Source organism: Petaurus breviceps, unplaced genomic scaffold, assembly GCF_028583685.1.
Source record: "Petaurus breviceps papuanus isolate PSGF00001 unplaced genomic scaffold, PetGlider_PUasm1.0 208, whole genome shotgun sequence".
Classification (NCBI taxonomy): Eukaryota; Metazoa; Chordata; class Mammalia; order Diprotodontia; family Petauridae; genus Petaurus; species Petaurus breviceps.
The window spans coordinates 8123524-8143530 of record NW_027185852.1 but is presented as its reverse complement, the minus strand read 5'-3'; the positions used below and the strand labels follow the sequence as shown (position 1 = coordinate 8143530).

Sequence of the window (20007 nt, the reverse complement as noted above, 5' to 3'; positions counted from 1 at the left end):
CTAGGACACAACTATCAGTTACAGGTGAACTGTTATTCTGTCTTAACTGAAGGAATTTTCAGTCTGAGAGCTCTATTCGCTGAGGAAATTTAGCTGATATTAAACCCATGTAACCAAATCAGCTGCTGCAATGAAGAGGTCGACGAAAGCTAGGCAGAGCTTCCAAAAGTACATTCTTAACAAGAAGAGAAATATGGCAGCCATGTCGATGCCACTTCTGAATATTAACTCCTTTGTAAAGTCTGATGGAAGATGTTGTCGGAAGGGTGTGAGTAGCACTGTTTTAGAAAGCAGAGATAGGAAGGGAAGGAAGACCAAGTTTAAAGCAAGCTTGACAGGAGAATCAATTGAGCCAGATCCACCCTAAGGGCATTGAAGAAGGAAGCCTTAAAGGAGGAAAATAAACAGACAAAAAAAAAAAAAAGATCTACCAACACTTTTGTAATGAGTACTTTCACCCTCAGTGAGAGGAGCTGTGATCATCACCTTCTGCTATTGTAGCCCTAGATGGACTGTGTGATTAAGTAGAGATGGTTTTAAAGAAAACAAAAGCAGGAAGAAAAATTAGACCACACACAGAGGAGGTTGGGCAGCTGGATGGGGTGGTGTATAGAGTGCTGGACCTGGAGGCAGCACTTACTAGCTGTGTGATCCTGGGCAAGTAACATCACCTTGTTTGCCTCAGTTTCCTCATCTGTAAAATGAGCTGGATAAAGAAAAGGCAAACCACTCCAGTATCTCTGCCAAGAAACCCCAAATGGGATCACGGAGAGTCAGACAGGACTGAAAACGACTGAAACTGAATGCAGTGGCTGTAGGCAACCTCAGTCTAGATCAAATGGTGGGCTGCGTGCTCAGTGTGCCATCATTCTATGGAAAGAGTAACACATTCTGCAGTTTGCATGCATATCTCTCTGTTTGCATGGTCATTTCCTTATGCCAAGCCCCTATGACTGTGCTCAATGATGACTACAGATAAAGGGAGAAAGTGGGTGTTTCCTATAGGTAAAAGCTAGGGTTCCTTTGGATTGGGTGAATCCACAGTAGCCACGCCTCTTAGACCAGTTAGAAGAACACAGCTGCCCAGAGAGGCGACGATCACCCACTCTTTATAGAGACTTTGGTGGTTTGTTTCCCACTCCCCCCTCAAGACAGAGTCAAGTCCATAACTCTCAGGATGCCTATGAATAGGGTAAGATTCATGGTTAGTAATGACCCCTACTGGTTAACACAGGTTCAGTCGTTTACAACTCTTTGTGACTCCATTTGGGCTTTTCTTGACAAAGATACTGCAGTAATTTGCCATTTCTTTCTCCAGCTCATTTTACAGATGAGGAAACTGAGGCAAACAGGGTGAAGTGACTTGTCCAGGGTCACCAAGCTAGTAATTGTATGAGACCAAATTTAAACTCAGGTCCTCCTGACTCCAGGGCTGACACTCTATCCATTGCACCACCTAGCTGCCTGCCTGGCATATAGGAGATGCTTAGTAAATGTTCCTTGGATGACTGACACTGTATAGCCAGGTGCTGAGTATACCACAGACTCTGGGTAAGATTTTTTGGTATCAGTAATTCTTGTTATGTCACCTTGGTAAATGCCCATTTCTAAAAACTAAAAACAGCTTGACTAATTGATTTCAATTAATGATCATTAGGGAAAGTATGCCAGTAGGGCTTTGAACTATAGTAGTAGAAAAACCGCTCTCAAGCCCTTAGGGTTTAACCTAGAACCCCCAGGAAAGATGGAGAAGCCGCTCTTGGAAGCTGACCTACTAGTTAGAGGGAGGATTGGGAGAGGAGCTCCAGAGCAAGCTCTGTACAACAAATAAACACTTGTTGGAACATTGAGCTCAACACAGTCCTTGGAACTTCACGACCGCTGGTGCTGCCTTCCAAAGAGATCTGAGCTGAAATGCAAGCAAAGCCAAGGGAGGCAGCTGGGTCAGTCCTCCCTGGATGAGTCCTCCCTGAGTCAGGCCTCCCTGGGTCAGGCCTCTCTAGCTCAGTTTCCTCATTTCTAAAACTGAGACTCACCTGGAAGGGGCATTGTGAGGATCGAGGGAGACGTGAAGGGCTTGGCTAACTTGGCCATGCTGGTTGCATGGCGATCGCTGTTATCGCAGCTTGGCTCTGTGGTGCTCTGGTGAGGGATTCCAAGCATGCTCACCAAAGGCATTCGCCACTCTCATAGATGTGGCCCCATGCAAAGTCCAAATGGAAAGCTCCCCAGCGACGATGAGGTCCCATGGCTAGGGATAAGAGCATGCTATGATTCTGCAGCCACGTAGAGGAGGGACAGGCAGCCTTTGTGTTCCCTCTGTCACCCACGTAAGGCCAAGGGAAGCGGCCCCCCAGCACGTTGGGGTAGATGGAGAACCACCCATGGAGAAGTCAGCTAAGCACATTGAATAAAGTCCTACTGGAGAAGACAGCCTGGTGTGTCGGATGGTTTGTAATCTGGATATCCAAAGGGAGGACCCACTCGTGAGATCACAGATCCATTGAAATTCATAAAAGAAAATGTGGTTAGCAGAAGATTGTAAAAAAAAGAAAAGAAAATGAAAAGCTCAGCCTTTCTCTGGCTGCAGGTTTGTGGCAGCTGGGCAGAGGATGGAGCCACACAGAAGCTCACAACCAAATTCCAGCTTAATCCTTTCCCCTCTGTTGTGATTCCGTCGTGTCTGCATCTCCTTGACCCCATTTGGGGCTTTCTTGGCAACGATACTGGGGTGGCGCCATATCCCTCTCCAGCTCATTCCACAGATGAAGACACTGAGGCAAACAAGGTTAAGTGACTGGCCCAGGGTCACACATCTAGGAAGTGTCTGAGGTCACATTTGAACTCAGGTCTTCTTGATGCCAGCCAGGCCTGGCTCTCTATCCACTGTGCCACCTAGCCACCTTTTCCCCTCTTCTCTAGATCCTCTCCAATGATCCCTACGTTCTCTCCCTATTTTTTCAGAGTCAGAGATTTTTCCCAAGATTCCCACTCCCTGAATTCTCCTCTTCCCCTTGCCCTAGCCCATGCCTATACATACCCACACCTATACACACATATGCATGTATGTATATATGTGTGAATGTGTATATATATATATACACATATATTTTAAAGACATCACAACTGGTATCTTATGATATCCTGGTTAATGTAAACTATATTTCAAAAGGAGTTTCTTCTCTAGGTTCTTTCTATATACAAAAAAATATAGGATTCTATGTCTAGAGCTGGAACCCCTTCATTTTTCAGATGAGGAAACTGAGGTCAAGGGCAGGTAGGGGTGGGATTTGAACTCAGGTCCTCTGAGTCCAAAGCTAGCACTCCATCTACTGTATCTCGGTACCTTACTTCGTTGATTTAGCTTGTTTCAGACCTCTAGGATAGGCCCTATTTCCATTCCTGCTAAGTAGAATGTTTTAGTGATGGCACCTGGGTAATCCTAATTCCCTTCCATGTTTCCACACAGGCCATTTTAGTCCTCTTCTCACACTCTTTGAGAATTTCTAGCTGCTACGAAAGCATACGTAGGTCATGTGCCACCTCCTACGTCAGCCTTTCTTTCTCCTCACCCTCCACTCTATTTGTGAGCACTCTCTTCCTATTTAAATTACTTTGCATTATTTTTTGTAATGGGGGAGGTAGATATAATCACTGAAAGACCAGAATGTAATGACAAGGTGTTAATGAGGTGTTAAATTAACTGTAAAAGATGCCTCAGAGCCCCTGATCCCTCCAGGGCTTTAATTAGCTAAACTCTGGATGAATAGAAGCATTTTGAATGGAGAGAGGGAGAATGGAAAGTTGGAGCTATCTCCTCCAGGGGAGGAGAAGGGAAGTTCTCTCTTCTCTAACCACATTTTCTCTTCAAACACATTGGCCATGGAGCTTCCCCAGGTCTCCCCAGGAGACATCCATAGGGAAGCAGACACACCCACTCCAGACAGACATAGGAACAAAGAGTCATCCAAGGGAAGAAGGATTCAAAAAGTGTGACTCTGGAAGCAGAGAAGAAAGCTGGTTATGGAGAAGAACCCAGGTATGCAACACACTCAGAAAAGACTTTGCAGCCAATGACAATTTCATGTGGACTTTCCTAAGAGAATGTGTTTCTAGGCCCTTCGATACCAAGAGTTTTGAGTTCTCTCAGCCATCTACTTAACCCATACTGTGCTTCATTGCCATCATACTCTAAGTCTGAGCCCACCCTCCCCGTGAATACTATGTAAGGAGCACACATTCAGTTTTGCAGGGAGATTATTTCATAACTATTGTTCTCTCTACTTCATTTGAGTAAATGTCTTTGCTGAGAGTTAATTGAATCTTAAGTTAATTGATTTAAATCAATTCAATTAAGTTAATTGAATATTAAGAGACAGAGGCAGAGAAGAGAGAGAAAAGAGAGAGGGGAGAGAGAAAGGAGAGAGGAGAGAAAGACAGAGACAGAGGAGAGAGAGAGAAATTTCAACTAAGGGGACATTTCCCCAGGTCTCCAGGAAGGTACACTAGAAATCAGGAACATGTTCTCTTATCTGTCTGCCATGTGCAAAGTCTTTTCTTTCTTTATCTCCACAGATCCCTCCCTAAAGAGTCTGGAACTGAGTGTGTCCTCTCTTAAAGCAAGAGTGAAGAAGAATGTCTCTCTTTTTCAAATCTCTTTAGCCGATCCTACCTTACCACATAATAACAACAGCAACATTGATGTAGTGCTCCCATGTGCTGAGTGCTGTGCTAAGTGCTTTAAAATCATTATCTTATTTGATCCTCACAACAACTCTGGAAGGTAGAGAGGGTAATAATTATCCCCATTTTACAGATGAGGAAACTGAGGCAAATAGAGATTGAGTGACTTTCGAAGGGTTGCACAGTGAGTAATGTCTGAGGACAGATGTCTGTCCTGGAACCAGGAATATCTGAGTTCAAATCTTGACTTATGTAAGCCTCAGTTTTCTCATCTGTAAAATGGGGGTGATGATTCTAACACCTATCTCCCAGCATTGTTAGGAAGCTCTAATGAGACAATATGAGTAAAATGCTTTGTAAAATGTTAAGTATGACATGAATGGTAGCCAGTATTGTTATGATAAGCTTGTCTCTGAAGTTCCTCCTAACTCTGGGTTCTGGGATTTCATAAGCTGTCAGTGCCTTATCACCCAAAAGGTCATGGCTTCTTAGGAACAAAGCCTGGATGGTGGAATGCCACATGGGGGGTGGGGGGACCAGAGAGGCCTTCTAAGCCCCCTGAAGCCACCTGGGGGGGTGTCTCCTGCTCCATTTACTCATAAAATCAGCCCTATAATAGAGTAAGGAAAAAAGTGCCCACAAAGTCTTGGAAGCTGATGAAAGGAAAAAGAAGGAAGGAAGAAAGGAAGGAAGACATTGTGGTTGGAGAGGGGAGAAGTGCAGGAGGGGGTGAGAGAAGCTCGAGTCTGTCTCTCCCGTAGCCTGGCTAGACCCCTCTGCCAGGTCCCTCTCCATGCCCGTGAGCCAGACTCTGGGAGAGTTTCCTTCAGTGAGTCTCGGGGCTCTGGAATTTACTCAGCCTCAAGCATTACTTGATGTTGGAGGGGGGAACCAGAGGAAGTGGCTGGCCCACAGATGACGGGAAGGCCTGGAAGGGCAGGAGAGCTGTTCTTGATGACTGCCCAGAGATAGAGCCCAGTCCCAGAGGGATGAAATTGTGGTTTCTGTCAAAGGCAGCTTGTTTACACAAAATTCTTGGATTGGTCTTGTTTCATTTTAAAACAAAACACAACCCAAGCTGCCCAAGCCACTGGGAAATGGACCTAAGCACAGAACTATGTGCTGACTTCCCTCCACGATCCTGGCCCCAGATGGCAATCTGCACCTCCTCCAACCAAGTTTCCAGCCTCAGGGACATTTCCTGGCAGGTCTCAGAGTTCACCGGACATCCAATCTGCCTCAGATGAGCTGCTCTCTGGCCAGGCAGGCCTGTGTCTGCTCCCCTGTCCCTTTTCAAGGTTCTGGCCTCGCCAGCAGAAGAGGAAAAATCTTGGATAAGCAGGGGCTGTTGAAAAGTTAGCCAGGCTGCTTCCAGCCTGAAGGACCAAGAAGTGGCCCAGAGACCTCTTGGGAGGTCTCAGTCTCCCAGGCCAGCTTCCATCCTGGGGACAGACTAGAAGCAGGGCCACAGAGCTAGACAAGCTCTGGGCAGTCTTCTCATCTGATGTCCTTTTACAGATGAAACTGAAGCCTAGAGAGGATGAGTAACTTGTGAAGGTCACTCAGATCTGATCCCCCTCTGTGATGTTTCATCTCCCCCTCCCCTCCCCTTCCCGGCTCTCCTCTACTCCCCCTCCCCTCCACTCCTCAATCTCTCCAGCAAGGTCCCTGACAAAAGGCATACAGCCAGTGCTCAAAGACCTCCCTTAACTGGGATGACTCGACTCCCCTTGCATCCAGACACAAAGAGCTCAAACAGCAGGGGAGATGTTCGTCTCCTGAGCTGAAATCTGCCTCCCTGGGGGAACATCCCCCACTCTTTCTAGTACGGCCCTCTTGAAGACAGCCGTCATGCCTGGTGGTAACCCTGGGATGTCAGGAGAAAGCTGTAGGCCTCTGGCACATTGGAGTGTCTGACCCCTCCCCCAGCTGGGCGGCAGCAGGTGCAGCAAGGTGACAGTGTGTGTCATTGGAGGAACATTTGATTCATGACCTTGCAGATCCATCCAGAGTGACACCAACCAATCACTCAGTATTTATTAGGCACCTACTGTGTTCTAGGTGCTGTGCTAAGCACGAGGAAGACAAGTATCCCTCCTCCCTCTTGTTCTCACACAGAAGACCACAAGAGAGTATAAAGAGTTACAAAGAAGAAACACAAATTGGCAAACACAACCAGACACAAAAAAGTTCCACAAAGGCGAGTTTGGCAGTGAGGGCACAAACATTTGTGAGGTAGGGAAGGGCTTCCGGCAGGGCATGGTACCTTAGCAGCACCTTGAAGGAAGAGAGTCTTTCTGAGGCAGAGGTAAGAGGGGAGGGCATTCCAGGTAGGAGGTGCAGCCAGGGCAAAGGTTTGGAGATGGGAGAGCCTTTGTTATGTGTGAGGAACAGAGAGAAGGCTAGTTTGACTGCATAGCAGAGTGTGAGAAGGAGATTTTGGTCCATTGAGTCAGGATAGGTTAGGGCCAGGTTCTTCAGAGCTTTAAAAACTAAACAGAGGAGATTATATTTTTTTTCTTAAAGGTATTAGGAAGTCACTGGAGTTGAGTATGGAAGTCACATGGTCAGATCTGAGCTTAAGCAAAATTCATTTGTCCACACAGTGAAGGATGGATCAGTGTGAGGAGACTGGATTGGAGTTAGATGGCTGTGTGATAATCTAGGTGAGAGGCGAGAAGCGATGCGGGCATGCATGAATGTAGAGCCTGTGTCCCCTTTGAGAGATGCTGGGAAGTGAGAAATAGCCAGCCTTGGCCCTGGACCACAGATGGGGAAGGTATGAACCTGAGAGCTTCCCCATGGTGGTGCTTTGGCAGACTAGGAAGTGTAGAAGAGGGGAGGGTTTGGGGAGAAAGAAAAAGAACTCAGTTTCCATTCGGCTGAGGGTGAGTTGTCTCCTGGACACCCAGCTTGAAATTCTCCTTCAGCCATTGTGGTACAGAGCTGAAATCCACAGAAGAGACTGGAGCAGGACATGCATGGACAGAGGAGTCATCGGCACAGAGGCCACAGTTAAACCCATGATGAGGTTACCAAGAGGGACGAGACAAAGGCACCCAGTCAGAGCCTCGGAGAACACCTACAGTGCAGAGGGGGGATGTGGTTTATGAGGCAGCAGAAGAGAGTGAGGGGGAAGCTTCCAGGTAGAAGGAGAACCAGGAGAAAGTGGGGCCAGAAAACCCCAAGAGGAGAGAGTGTTGGGGAGGAGAGGGTGGTCACAAGGTGAATGCAGCCGCTACATGGAGAGGGGTCAGAACTGAGGCAAGACCATCAGCCAGGCACCAAGAGATGGCGGGTAACTTTGAAAAGAGAAGTCAGGGAGTGGGGAAGCCAGACTGCCAAGGGCTAACAAATGAGGAGAGAGAGAGGAAGAGAGGGCTCAGAGGGAAGACAGTTCACTCAAGGAATTTAGCTGAGAAAAGGAGGGATTTAATAGGGTGAAACTGAGATGATGGTGGGGTCTAATAAAATCCTTTAAAAATAAGGTTGGGGGCATGGGGTGTTTGAAGAGAGCACAGAAGAAACTGGGGTTAGAAGGAGGCTGAAGATGGAAGAGAGAAAGGGGATGGCTTAGGACGGATATGGCATGAGATGGAGATTCTGGGCACATGCAGAGGGACTGGGAGAGAAGTCAAGACTGGAGGAGAGGAGGGGGGCATGCTTTGAAGGGCTCTCGAGACGAAGAGAAGGGGGACGAAGGAGCTGGGGTGAATGGAGGTCCTCAGCTAGGTGGGGAGGAGGAGGAGTAAGGAAGGAGTCAAGTCAAGGAGCATTTCTTAAGTACCTTGTGCCAGGCATCGGGCTAAGCCCAGGGATACAAAGAAGGACAAAGTCCCTGCTCTCAAGGAGCTCCCAGTCTAACATGGAGGCAACATGCCCACAGCTGCACAGATGAGCCATAGAAAGGACAAACCGGAGGAAAGTCAGAGAGAGGACCAGGCGCTAGCAGAAAAGAGAGCCAGAAAGGTTTCTTGCAAAAGGAGGGATTTTAGCTGTGACGTAAAGGCAGCCCGGAGGCAGATATGAGAAGGGAGAGCATTCCAGGCAGAGGGCACAGCCAGGGAAAATGTCTGGAGGTGGGAGATGGCGTGTCTTGTGGGAAGCACAGCTAGGAGGGGGGCGGAGTGTCACTGGATTACAGAGTACCAGAAGGGGTGCAAGGTGTAAAAAGGTAGGAGGCAACACATTATGAATAGCTTCGAATGCCAGAGGATTCAATATTTGATCCTGGAAGCAATAGGGATCCACTGTTGTTAAGTGAATATCAGGGTGACACTGTCAGACATGGGCAGTTGGATAGAGCATGAGACTAGAGTCAGGAAGAACTAGTTCAAATCCTGCCTCAAACACTTACTAGCTGTGTGACCCTGGGTAAGTCACTTTACCCTGATTTGCCTCAGTTTCCTGGAGAAGGAAATGGCAAATCACTTTAGTATGTCTGCCAAGAAAACTCCAAATGGGATCATGGAGAGCTGGACAAGACTGGAATGACAACAACGACATGGTCAGATCTGTCCTTTAGGAAGATCACATTGACAGCTGAGTGGGGGATGGGCTGGAGGGGGGAGCCCTCCTGGCAGGCTCCAGGAATAGGGAGAAGGCCTCAGCTGGGGGAGTCTGGGAAGGCTTCTGTGGACCATGAGATAAGGCACAAGCTGGGAGCAAGAAAGGGACGGCCTTGTTGGAGGGAGGCTGGATAAGATGGACCAACCATGTCCCCAGCATCCTCAGCTCCTCACCCGTCTTCAGTTCCTGGCTCCCAGTGTGCGCCCTCCTGATGCCTTCCACAGAAGGGCCCGGCTCCTTTTTGGGCCCTCTCAAAATGAGATAGCCAAAACTGAGCACCTCCCTGGAGGGGCATCCTGCTCATGCCAATCAAACTGGCCCACCAGCTGTGTTCTCAATGGGGCATTCCTTTTCATGCTGCTCTCCGTGTCTTTGACCAGGCTGTTTTCTCTGGACTGCCAGGCTTTCCCTCTCCCTCTTCACCTATGCCTTCCACTGCTTCCTCTGATCCAGACCCTGATCTTCCAGGTATGGTCGATCTCTCCCTGTCTCTGTCTCTCTGTCTCTGTCTCTGTCTGTCTGTCTCTCTCTCTGTCTCTGTCTCTCTGTCCCTATCTCTGTCCCTGTCTCTGTCTCTCTGTCTCTGTCCCTGTCTCTGTCTCTCTGTCTCTGTCCCTGTCTCTGTCTCTGTGTCTGTGTCTCTGTCTCTCTGTCTGTCTCTGTCTCTCTGTCTCTGTCTCTGTCTCTCTGTCTCTGCCTCCTTCTCTCTCCCACCTCCCTCTCCTTTCCCCTCCTTCTCCTCTCTCCCTCTCTTTGTCCCAAGGCCTGCAGTCAGGAAGATCTGAGCTCAAATCCAGCCTAAAACACTAGCTGTGTGACCCTGCACAAGTCACTTAACCTGTTTGCCTCAGTTTCCTCATCTGTAAAATGGGGGTATTAAGAGCACCTACCTCCCTGAGTTATTGTAAGTGTCAAATGAAATAAGTGATAACAATGATGACAAAGATGATGCCGCTGCTTAGCACAGTGCCTGGCACGTAGTAAGCTCTACACACATGTTCGTTTCTGCTGCTGCTGCTGCTGCTGCTGCTGCTGAGATGCTTCTGTGGTACCTGGCTCTTTGAGATCTTCTCAGCTGACATCCTAGCTTGATTTGCCATTTCCTTCTCCAGATCATTTTACAGAGGAGGAAACTGAGGCAAACAGGGTGAAGTGACTTTCCCAAGGCCACAGAGTTAGTGTCTTAGGTTGGATTTGAACTCAGGTCTTCCTGATTCCAGGTCTAGTGCACTATCCACTGTGCTACCTAGCTGTTCTGCTAATATCACGATCATCCTCATTATTCTTATCAACAATATTTTGTGTAAATTTGCATTTATTTGATGTTTACTTACATGTATACAAATTGGCTCTTCCCCTCTCCCCACATTAGAATATAAACCCTTGGAGAATATCATTTCTTTCCTTTGATTTTGTAGCCCCGGTACCTAGCAAATTGTGTTCACCAGGAGACAGCCTTCTTTGAATTGAACCAATTGAATAGAATTTCCCCCCCCCTATCATTCCTTGTCCTAGGTCCCCACTAATCCAACCTAAAAGCTCATTAGCTTTGAACCAGTCAGGATCCTCCGGTCTCCTTCTGAGCATGCACTCAATTAAAATGCCTAAGTCCTTTTTTCACATTAATTGTTAACCGACAGCAGCTTTGACTAGAGCAGGGTGAGGACCCAACACAGGACAGGCCACTAGAGACTTCACTTTCCAGGGGGCAATGGAACCTTTGTTTGCAGACGCTGGTGTCAGAGAGAGCTTTGCCTTTGGAACCACCTCAGGCCTGATTGCCAGGAACAGTTTGTTTAGACTTGAGTTTCCTTGTGAATTCTGCACGTTGACTCTACTTCTGCTACCTAAAGTTGATAGAAAAATAGATAGATGATTGGATGGACAGATGGACAACGGTAGGCAGGTAGATATATGATATACAGATGGATAGACAGACAACAGATGATAAATAATGACAAGTAGACAGAGGATTATATAGATGGATAAACGGATGATGGGTGGAAGGATGACATAGGAGATAAGTAGATAGATGGATGATCAATAGGAAGATAAGTAGATGATAAAGATAGATAAAGGTAAATAGATGGATACAGATGGAGAGTCAGATTGATGGATGGACAGATAGATGATAGATGTATATAGACGAAGAGTTAGACAGATGATGGATGGGTCGATGGATGGATGGATGGAGGGATGGATGGATGGAGGGATAGGGGGGTAGATGAATGGAAAGATAGATGATAGGCAAATGGATGATCGATAAATAATGATAGGCAGATAGATGATATATAAACAGGTAGACAAATAATAGAAAGATAATAAGTAGATAGATCATACAGATGGATGGAGGGATGGATGGAGGGATGGATGGATGGATGGATGGATGGAGGGATGGATGGATGGATGGACAGATGGATGATAGAGAAATAAATAGGATCCCTCTTCTATATGACAACCTTTCACACACTGGATTAATATGTCAGAAATCTGTATGTTTTGTCTACAAGATGCCAGATATTTGGGGGATGGAAAACATAAGGACCTTTCTGTTTTTCTTTCAATGTTTGGTAACAAGGGAAGGCAGGCACAGCCTGAGGGGATGAAGATGGTAAACAGGGCAATTATTGACTCACAGGTCTCTGGCTGAGTCTACAGGAAGGCACTGCTTCCATCCTTTCTGCTAAATTCGACGAGTAAACCCAGGCAAACAAGGGAACAATTCAGTCAAACCGCTGGGTTGCCTGTTTGTTTATTTTTATTATTTTTTTTTATAATGGGGCTGACTGGTTGTTTGACTGAAAGAACCAAATAAGTGGGTTGTTAGTCATTCACCGAGTACTTAGGAAGTGGCTAATGTGTACCTAGCCCTAGATCAGGCAAATCTGACCCTACACATAGTAGGCACTTAATGTATGTTTGTTGTTTGGAATCAAATCTGTTGTGGAGAGAAGATGCTTGAAACAACTTGAAAATGTATAGTTAAGTGCTATCCAGGCCAGCACTGTTTCAGCAGTGGATTTGCTGTTGTTCCATCATGCATGCGAGAATCTTTGTGACCTCTTTTGGGGTTTTCTTGGCAAAGATACTGGGGTGATTTGCCATTTCCTTTTCCAGGTCGTTTTATAGATGAAGAAACTGAGGCAAACAGGGCTAAGCGACTTACCCAGGGCCCAGCCCATGAGGCCAGATTTGAACTCAGGTCTTTCTGAATTCCTCCAGGCCCAGCGCTCTATCCACTGAGCCGCCAGCTGCCCTAAACAATGGGAAGCACAGGGCTTTGGCAATTAATTTCACTGTGTAGGATTTGATTTTTCTGGTTCTCAGTTTTGTTTTTACCATAAAATGGTGGTGTGGTGGAAAGAACCTTGATTTAAATCCTAATTTGGCTACTCACATATAAGCCAGTGCAGGGAACAACCTCTGTGAACCTTGGCTTCCTGATCTGTACAATGGAGGTAAAAGTGATTGGCACTCCCTTAGAGAGTGAGAAAAGGGCTTGAGAAAATTCAAAGCACTTTGGGAGGTGTGAATTACTATAGAGGTTGTTATAGAGGAAGCTGGCAATGCAGGGGGTAGGGCGTTTAGCCTGGGAAGCAGGAAGCCCTGTGTTCAAATGCAGCCTCTGATACTTACTAGCAGTGTGACCCTGGGCAAGTCACGTAAACCACTCTGCCTCAGTTTCCTCAACTGTAAAATGGGGATATCACCTGCTTTGTAGGGCTGTTGTGAGGATTAAATGAGATATTTTTAAAGCACTGAGCACAGTACCTGGTACATAGGAGGTGCTTAATAAACTTAATGAAAATTTCTTTCCTTTTTTCCTTCCTTCTTTTTGTCCTTCCTCCCTTTTTTCATTCTCTTCTTCCCTTCCTCCCCTCTTTCCCTCCTTCTTTCCTTCCCTCCTTCTTCCCTTCCTTGCTTCCCTTTCTTCTTTCCTTTCTCCCCTACCATTTCTTTCTTCCTCCCTTCTTTTCCTTTCTTCCCCTCCCTCCCTTCTACCCTTCCTTCCTTCTTTTCTTCCTTCCTTCCTTCCTTCTTTCCTTCCTTCCTTCCAACAACTACTTACCTGCTGTGTCATTCAGAGCTATGCCTAATTTATATTTAGGAAAAGTTTTGAAAAGGCAACATCCACTGTGAATACCTTCCAGAGTGGAGCTGTAACTAAGGGGGAGCAACCCTGGCCTCGCCTCAGGGGAGCTACCATGCAAGGACTGTATTTCCCTCAGGACAGTTCTACAGCCCATGGGCTGTGTGCCTTCTGGTCTTTGGCTGGCCCCATATCACAGTCCAAGTTGTCCCTTCCCTTCCCTGCTGCCTTCCCCAACTCGTCTATTCCTGCAGCTGGAGAGAAATCTAGAATCAACTGTTCTTTCACCTCAAATGAATGGCCCCAGGTGTCCAGAGTCTTAGTCATGGCTCCAGTCAAGAGTGAACTCCAACTGATCTTTTATTTGTTGGTCTGCTAGCTTCGAAAATGACTTTCATTTATTTCTATCCCTGAAAACCCATGTCTATTTTCTTACTGAGTCCTAGGGGTTTCTTTGAGAGAAACAGGAAGCTGAAGGCAACTGAGCTCGAAGTCAGAATAAAAGTAGATCTAAATTCTGCCTCCATCCCTTACTAGCTGAGTGACCTCAGGCAGACCTTGGCTTCCTCATGCTTGGGCTGTCAGCACTCTGTTCTACAAATTACCTCGAATTCATTTCCTAGGTATTTCAGTCAACAAGCATTTAAATGCCTACTGTGTGTCAGGTATAGTGCTAAGTGATGGACAAACACAAATAAGGAAAGGTTACCTCTTTGAAAGGAGTCACTCACTCTGCCAACTTTAAAAAGAGTAATTCCTTGGGATGGAGTACTATTGCTCTGTGAGAAATGGGAGGAGGGTAGTTTCAGAAAAAACGTGGTAAAACCTATAAGAACTGATGCAAAACGAAGTGAGAAGAATGGGGAGATGGTTGTGCACAGTATGTAATGATGATCAACCAGGAAAGACTTGGCTATTCTGATCAATCCAATGATCCAAGATGACCCAACCAATACATTACAATGACCCAAAGACTCATGCTGAAAAGATGCTTCCCACCTCCAGAGAGAGAGAGCTGATGAACTCCAAATGCAAATTGAAGTATAATTTTCTCTCTTTATTTTTCTTTTTAAAAAATATGGCTATTATGGAAATATGTTTTACATGACTTCACATGTATAATTGATATCATATTGCTGGCCTTCTTGGTGGGTGGGAGAGAGAGTGGGAGGGAGAGAATTTGGAACTCAAAATCTAAAAGGAAAAGAATGTTTAAAATCAATCAATAAAAAATTAAATGTTCAAATTAAAAAGAAGTAACTCCACTCCCAACTATGCTCTCTATCTTCCTGTTTCTGGAATGTGTGTTAAGTGTAAACTCTCTTCCTCTGAAACTTCCCTCAAGAGATTGAGGATAAACCCAAACCAATACAATCCAATAAATATTTATTAAGCACCCACTGTTTGGTAGGCACAATGTTAAGTGCTGGGGATACAAAAAGAGGCAAAAGATAGCCCTTGTCCTTAAGGAACTTAAAAACTAACACAGGAGACAACATGCAAGCAAACATAAATGAAGCAAACTATGTACAGCATAAATAGGAAATAATAGAAGGAAAACACTGGAATTAGGAGGGGTTAGGGAAGGCTTCCTGTAGAAAGTGGGACTTAGAGACAGGAAGGTCAGCAGTTGGATCAGAGGAGGGAGAGTGTTCCAAGCATGGGGGCAGCTGGAGAGAATGCCTAGAGCCCAGGGATGGAGGGTCTTGCTCATGGAAAAGCCAGGAGGCTTCGCCTCACTGGCTCAAAGAATATGTATTGAGGAGTAAGACTTGAAGATTAGAAAGGTAGGAAGGGACAGGTTATGAAGGGCTTTAAATGCCAAACAGAGCATTTTTAAAAATTAGATCTTGGAGACAAAAGGGAGCCTCTGGAGTTTTATGATTTGGGGGGGGGGGGGGAGTGGTTGGTCCCGGGGTTTTGGGAAAGTCCCTTTTGTGACTGTGTGGAGGATGGACTAAAGTGGGAAGAGACCTGAGGCAGGGAGACACCCCCCCCCCCAGCAGGTACTGCAATGGGTCAGGTATGAGGTGATGAGGGTCTGTACCAAAGTGGTGTCATGTCAGAGGAGAGAAGGGGGTGTATTGGAGGGATGCTGCAGAGGTGAAATCTACCATAGATGCTGCAGAGATGAAATCAACAAGAGATGCTGCAGAGGTGCAATCAACAAGAGATGCTGCAGAGGTGAAATCAACAAGAGATGCTGCAGAGGTGAAATCAACAAGAGATGCTGCAGAGGTGAAATCAACAAGAGATGCTGCAGAGGTGAAATCAACAGACCTTGGCACTATATTGGATATGGGAGGAGGGTGGGGAAAGAGAGTACAATCCAAGATAACCCTTAGGTTGTGAACCTGAGGGAAGGGGAAGATGGTGGCACCTTCTATAGGAATTAGGATGATAAGAGGAAGGAAGGTTTAGGGGGGAGGACCATGAGTGCAGTTTTGGCCATGTTGGGTTTATGATGTCTACTGGACATTCAGTTTGAGATAGTTGTATTTCTTTCCCTGAGCATAGGTGACTTCAGTGATACTGAGATGGGTGTTTCCGGCATTAGAGTCAACCTTCAGGAGTTCAGGAGTTCCTGGCTCTTCACTTGGTACCCTTAAAAGCTACAATGGCACTTACTGAAAGAGAAGATGGCCATCCACAGGAAGAGAAATCCAATCCCTGGTCTTACTTACCAGAAGACATCTTGAGAGAGACAGTTCAGAGCCAAAGCAAGGGGAAAATGCTGATTCAGCAATTCCACAAACTGCTTTATGTTTTGGAGGATAATTGTCAACCTCCAGGAAGAATAAAATCATTATGCATTATATTTAAGTCTTTCTCAACCTACACTTTTGATTCTTCTGTGTTTTTTTTAAATATAATTTCTTTTTCAGGGAGGAAATAAATAGCTGTCCTATACCTAATCTATGTTGGAGGGAGGGAAAGGGTTTAAGCATTTATATAGTGCCTACTGCATTCCAGGCACTGTGCCAAGCACTTTACAAATATATCATTTGGTCCTAATTGAACATCGAGTACCTTTTTACTCCTCTTTTTCAGGAGCCTCTAGACATGACCTAAGCTTTATATGATCCCATTTAGAGTATCCTGGTGAGTGCATAAAGATCCAGTTTGAGAAAAAGTGACTGTTTCTTTTCTTTAGAGGCCTGTTTCCTTCAGGAATGAAACCTCTATTGGTCTAGAACTGAGAGGAACCCCTTAGTGGGGGAGGGAAAAGGAGAGCGCCACAGCCCACCCTGAGTTGAGCAGTGGCTGGAAACGCTGTGGGGGTGGGGAGATGGAGGGGTGGATTTCATTGGAATAGGGAACTCCCAGTGAGGAAAATCCTTCAACCAAAGGATATCAGCACCTGTCCTGTAATTTATCATCTTTGAAATATGGGTTAGTCGCCCAGGGGCCCTGAGGGGTTAAATTACAACCAGCATGTGTCAGAGGTAAGGCTTGAAACTCTGGGCCTCCTGACTCTAGAGCTAGCTCTCTGTTCACCATGAAAGGCTTCCTTTAAAATGGAAGTTAATTGAGTAAATGTAAATAATATTGAGCAAGTTTAATTGTTTGTATTAAAAGTTGGACATTAAGCCTTTTTAAAGACATCTTTTTAAATGAAAAGCTCTATAAATGTCACTTTGCCCCCCTCTTTTTGTGGGCCAGGCTTTGGGGGCCCAGCTGGTGCTGCACCTGACACCCACCTCGGAAATCCCAGCCAGGCGTCATCTATGGGCTCTGCTCCTGAAATCTGACGCACCCACCCAAAGTTTATTTTTTCATGAGTTGTACAATAGCCTGTGCACAAAAGATTTTCCCTCCAGTCGAAACCAGACTTACTCATGCAGAGGCTGTTGGCAAAGGTATGTATGTGACTGTTTCCTGTTTGCGAGTTATCTCATGGAAAATGGATAGAACAAAGACTTGATACTTTTTAGATTAAATTTTGGTCTTGGTGACAGTTTATGTTCTGCCTCTGAAGCCTGAAAAGTCTTATTTTGGAGCAAAAACAAAAACAAAAGCCCTCCTTCTGATTAGTGAAAACAACTGACAAACAGCTTCCTCCGGCCCAGCTGAATGGCTCTGGGTTCTGCTCTAAGTGAATGGAGCAAGAGCAGACCTGGGCCCTCCCTCCCTCCCTGCAGTCCAAGCCCAGCAGGACTAAAATAGACCGCCTCATTCCCGAGCTCGAAAACAGGAACAGCCAGCCTTGTTTGCTCCTCGCTGTGTACGGGCCTCGGGCACATCTTGGCCCCTGCACACTTGAGTGAGTCTTCACCAGCTGCTTCCAAGTGAGCTTCAATAACAAGTCTGGCGGCCTGCAGGGCACCAGGCCAAGCCCAGCAAGGCAGTTCAGAAGTGGAGCCTCAGACTCTGCACACAGGGCAGGCAACCCAGCACCCCAGGGGAAGCCCAGAGAGATGAGGAAGCCATGCACAAGCATTTATTAAGCCCCTACTGTGTGCTGGAACAGCCTCTGCTGTCAAGGGATTGACACTCTTATGGGGGAGACAACAGATGCCCATAGAAGTAACTGCATAAGGTTTTAAGAAATCAGTACAAGGTACTTTGGTGGGGACAGGGGTAGAGGAGGCCCTAGCACTGAGAGGAGAGGGCAATGGGAACTTGTGCAGGACACTAAGGACAGGTGGAGGGGCCCCACTGGGCACAGAAAGCACAGGATTCAGAGCCAGAGAACTACCACCAAGCTGAATGACCTCTCTGGGCCTCAGTTTCCTCATCCATAAAATGAAGAGGGTCGGGCTTTGAGGTACCTTCCAGCCTATCATGATGGGATCCTAGAGAAAGGGTCACTTTAGTGCACCATGAAGTAGCTTTCTAGTACTTTCTGCTAATTGTGTGCTAAGCTCTATCTTATGTGCTCTGATCAAGGATCTCAAAGGTTGTAGGTGCCCTCTGAGGCAAAGCCCCATCTGTCCTATCCTAGGTACAATCTCTCCTCCTTTCCCAGGTGCTTCAGCAAAGCAAGGCTGACCCAAGCATCCCAGGAGGATCCCCTTCCATCCTTGGCCTCCAGAGCAACAGGGCCACTTTTGCCGCAGTCCTGCCTTCCCCGTAGTGGGAAGGCTGGGGAGGGTAGATGAATAAAGCTCTTTCCCTTTGCCTGTTGGGTCTTTGTCTGTCAGAGTTTCAGTTTGATTTGTGGGACAGAGGCAAAAAGTGGGCTCAGGAGATGTGCTCCCACAAACCTGGCCCTTGGGACAATCTCCAGCACTATCCACTGGGCAGTGTGTACTAGGTGCCACCACAGAAGCCCAAGCCAATGTGGTCTCTTGAGGTCAGGATCAGTTTTGCTTTTGGCTTTGGCCAGCACCTACTATACAATCCTGCACACAGTAGGTCTTTAATGAATGTCTGTTGGGTTAAATTTTTTACTTTGGGAATTCCTGATGAGACTGGCTGTGACAAGTCAACTTAGTCAAGCAACTGACCAATCCTGTTCTTGTTTGTCAAAGCAGACACATAGGCAAACTTGCTGACTTCAGAGGCCATTTGAGGATATTCATACCTAAACCACAAGGCCCTTTGCAAAATCCCTAACAAATGGTCAGCTGGCCTTTCCTTGAATACCTCCAGTGATGGGGAACTCACTCTCTGAAGAAGCATTCCCTTTGCGGCCAGTGATTGGCAGCTCTTAACATCAAGAGGGTGTTTTTTTTTCCTTCTATCAAGACAAAATTTGCATTCTGCAGCCCTGAGTTCCACTGTCCAGGGCCAAGTCAAACAAGCGTAATCTTGGTGATAGCCTTTCAAACAGTTGAACGCAGGTATCGAGTATCCCCTTAATCATCACTTCTCTTGGCCAAACATGGCCCGTTTTTTCAACTCCCCTTGTGTGACCCTGCCAAAGAGCCCTGGCAGTCCCAGGACGCACAACACCAGATGTTGGGAGGAGAAGCCCTGGGAGCCTGTGTATGGGAGGGGCTGGGATTGGTTAGTGGAGCAGCTGGGAAAGAGAAGATGGAAGGGAGAGAAGCATTGGGCTTGGGAGCAGAGAGCTCAGCCTCTGCTCTGAGGGAGGCAGAGAAACATGGGAGATGATATGTTTCCTCCCAATGTTTGCACCCAAAAGAGATACCAGAAGATGCTGAAGGCGGGTGGGATTGGCTTCTTCCATATTTACCCAGGAATTCCCTTCCTGTAGTCAAAAAGAGCTGGCTGCCTTTGGTGCCATCTGCCTGGATAACAGAGGGTTCCATTTGTCCCCTTCTTGTGTTCCAATTTATCCTTCCTGATGCATAAAACAACTTTGTGCATGAGCCTGGGGGAGGTAGGGCTGGCCTGGAACACAATGGAACACGGGGTGCTCAGCTCCTCCAGGAAGCCAGTCTGGGGAGGTTCTAGCTCTGGGCAGCCCTCCCTGGGAGCTTGGCCACCCTGGAGGTCAGGGGATGCGGGGAGGGGGGCATTGACTGCACCCAGGCACTGCCCAGGAGAGATAGAGAAAGGCCAGAAAGGAGACGGAGCAGGGAATGGGAATTCCCCCTGGACAGCCTGTGTGTATTCCTCCTCAAGGAACCCAACAGCCAAGGACAGCAAGGAGAACTAGGAAGGAGGATTGTGCTTGTGGGTGCTGCTGCTGCTGTTACTATTGCTGCTGCTGCTGTTACTATTGCTGCTGCTGCTGCTGTTACTATTGCTGCTGC

The 20007-nt window shown here is 46.7% G+C and overlaps 1 long non-coding RNA gene across 1 annotated transcript; it reads left to right on the top strand.

The window, feature by feature from the left end:
- Positions 1-9362: 9362 nt before the first annotated feature.
- On the top strand, positions 9363-16178 carry LOC138165152 (uncharacterized). Its single transcript, XR_011169279.1, has 3 exons — positions 9363-9720; positions 15462-15607; positions 15860-16178. It is a non-coding gene; the product is annotated as an uncharacterized lncRNA (long non-coding RNA).
- Positions 16179-20007: the final 3829 nt, after the last annotated feature.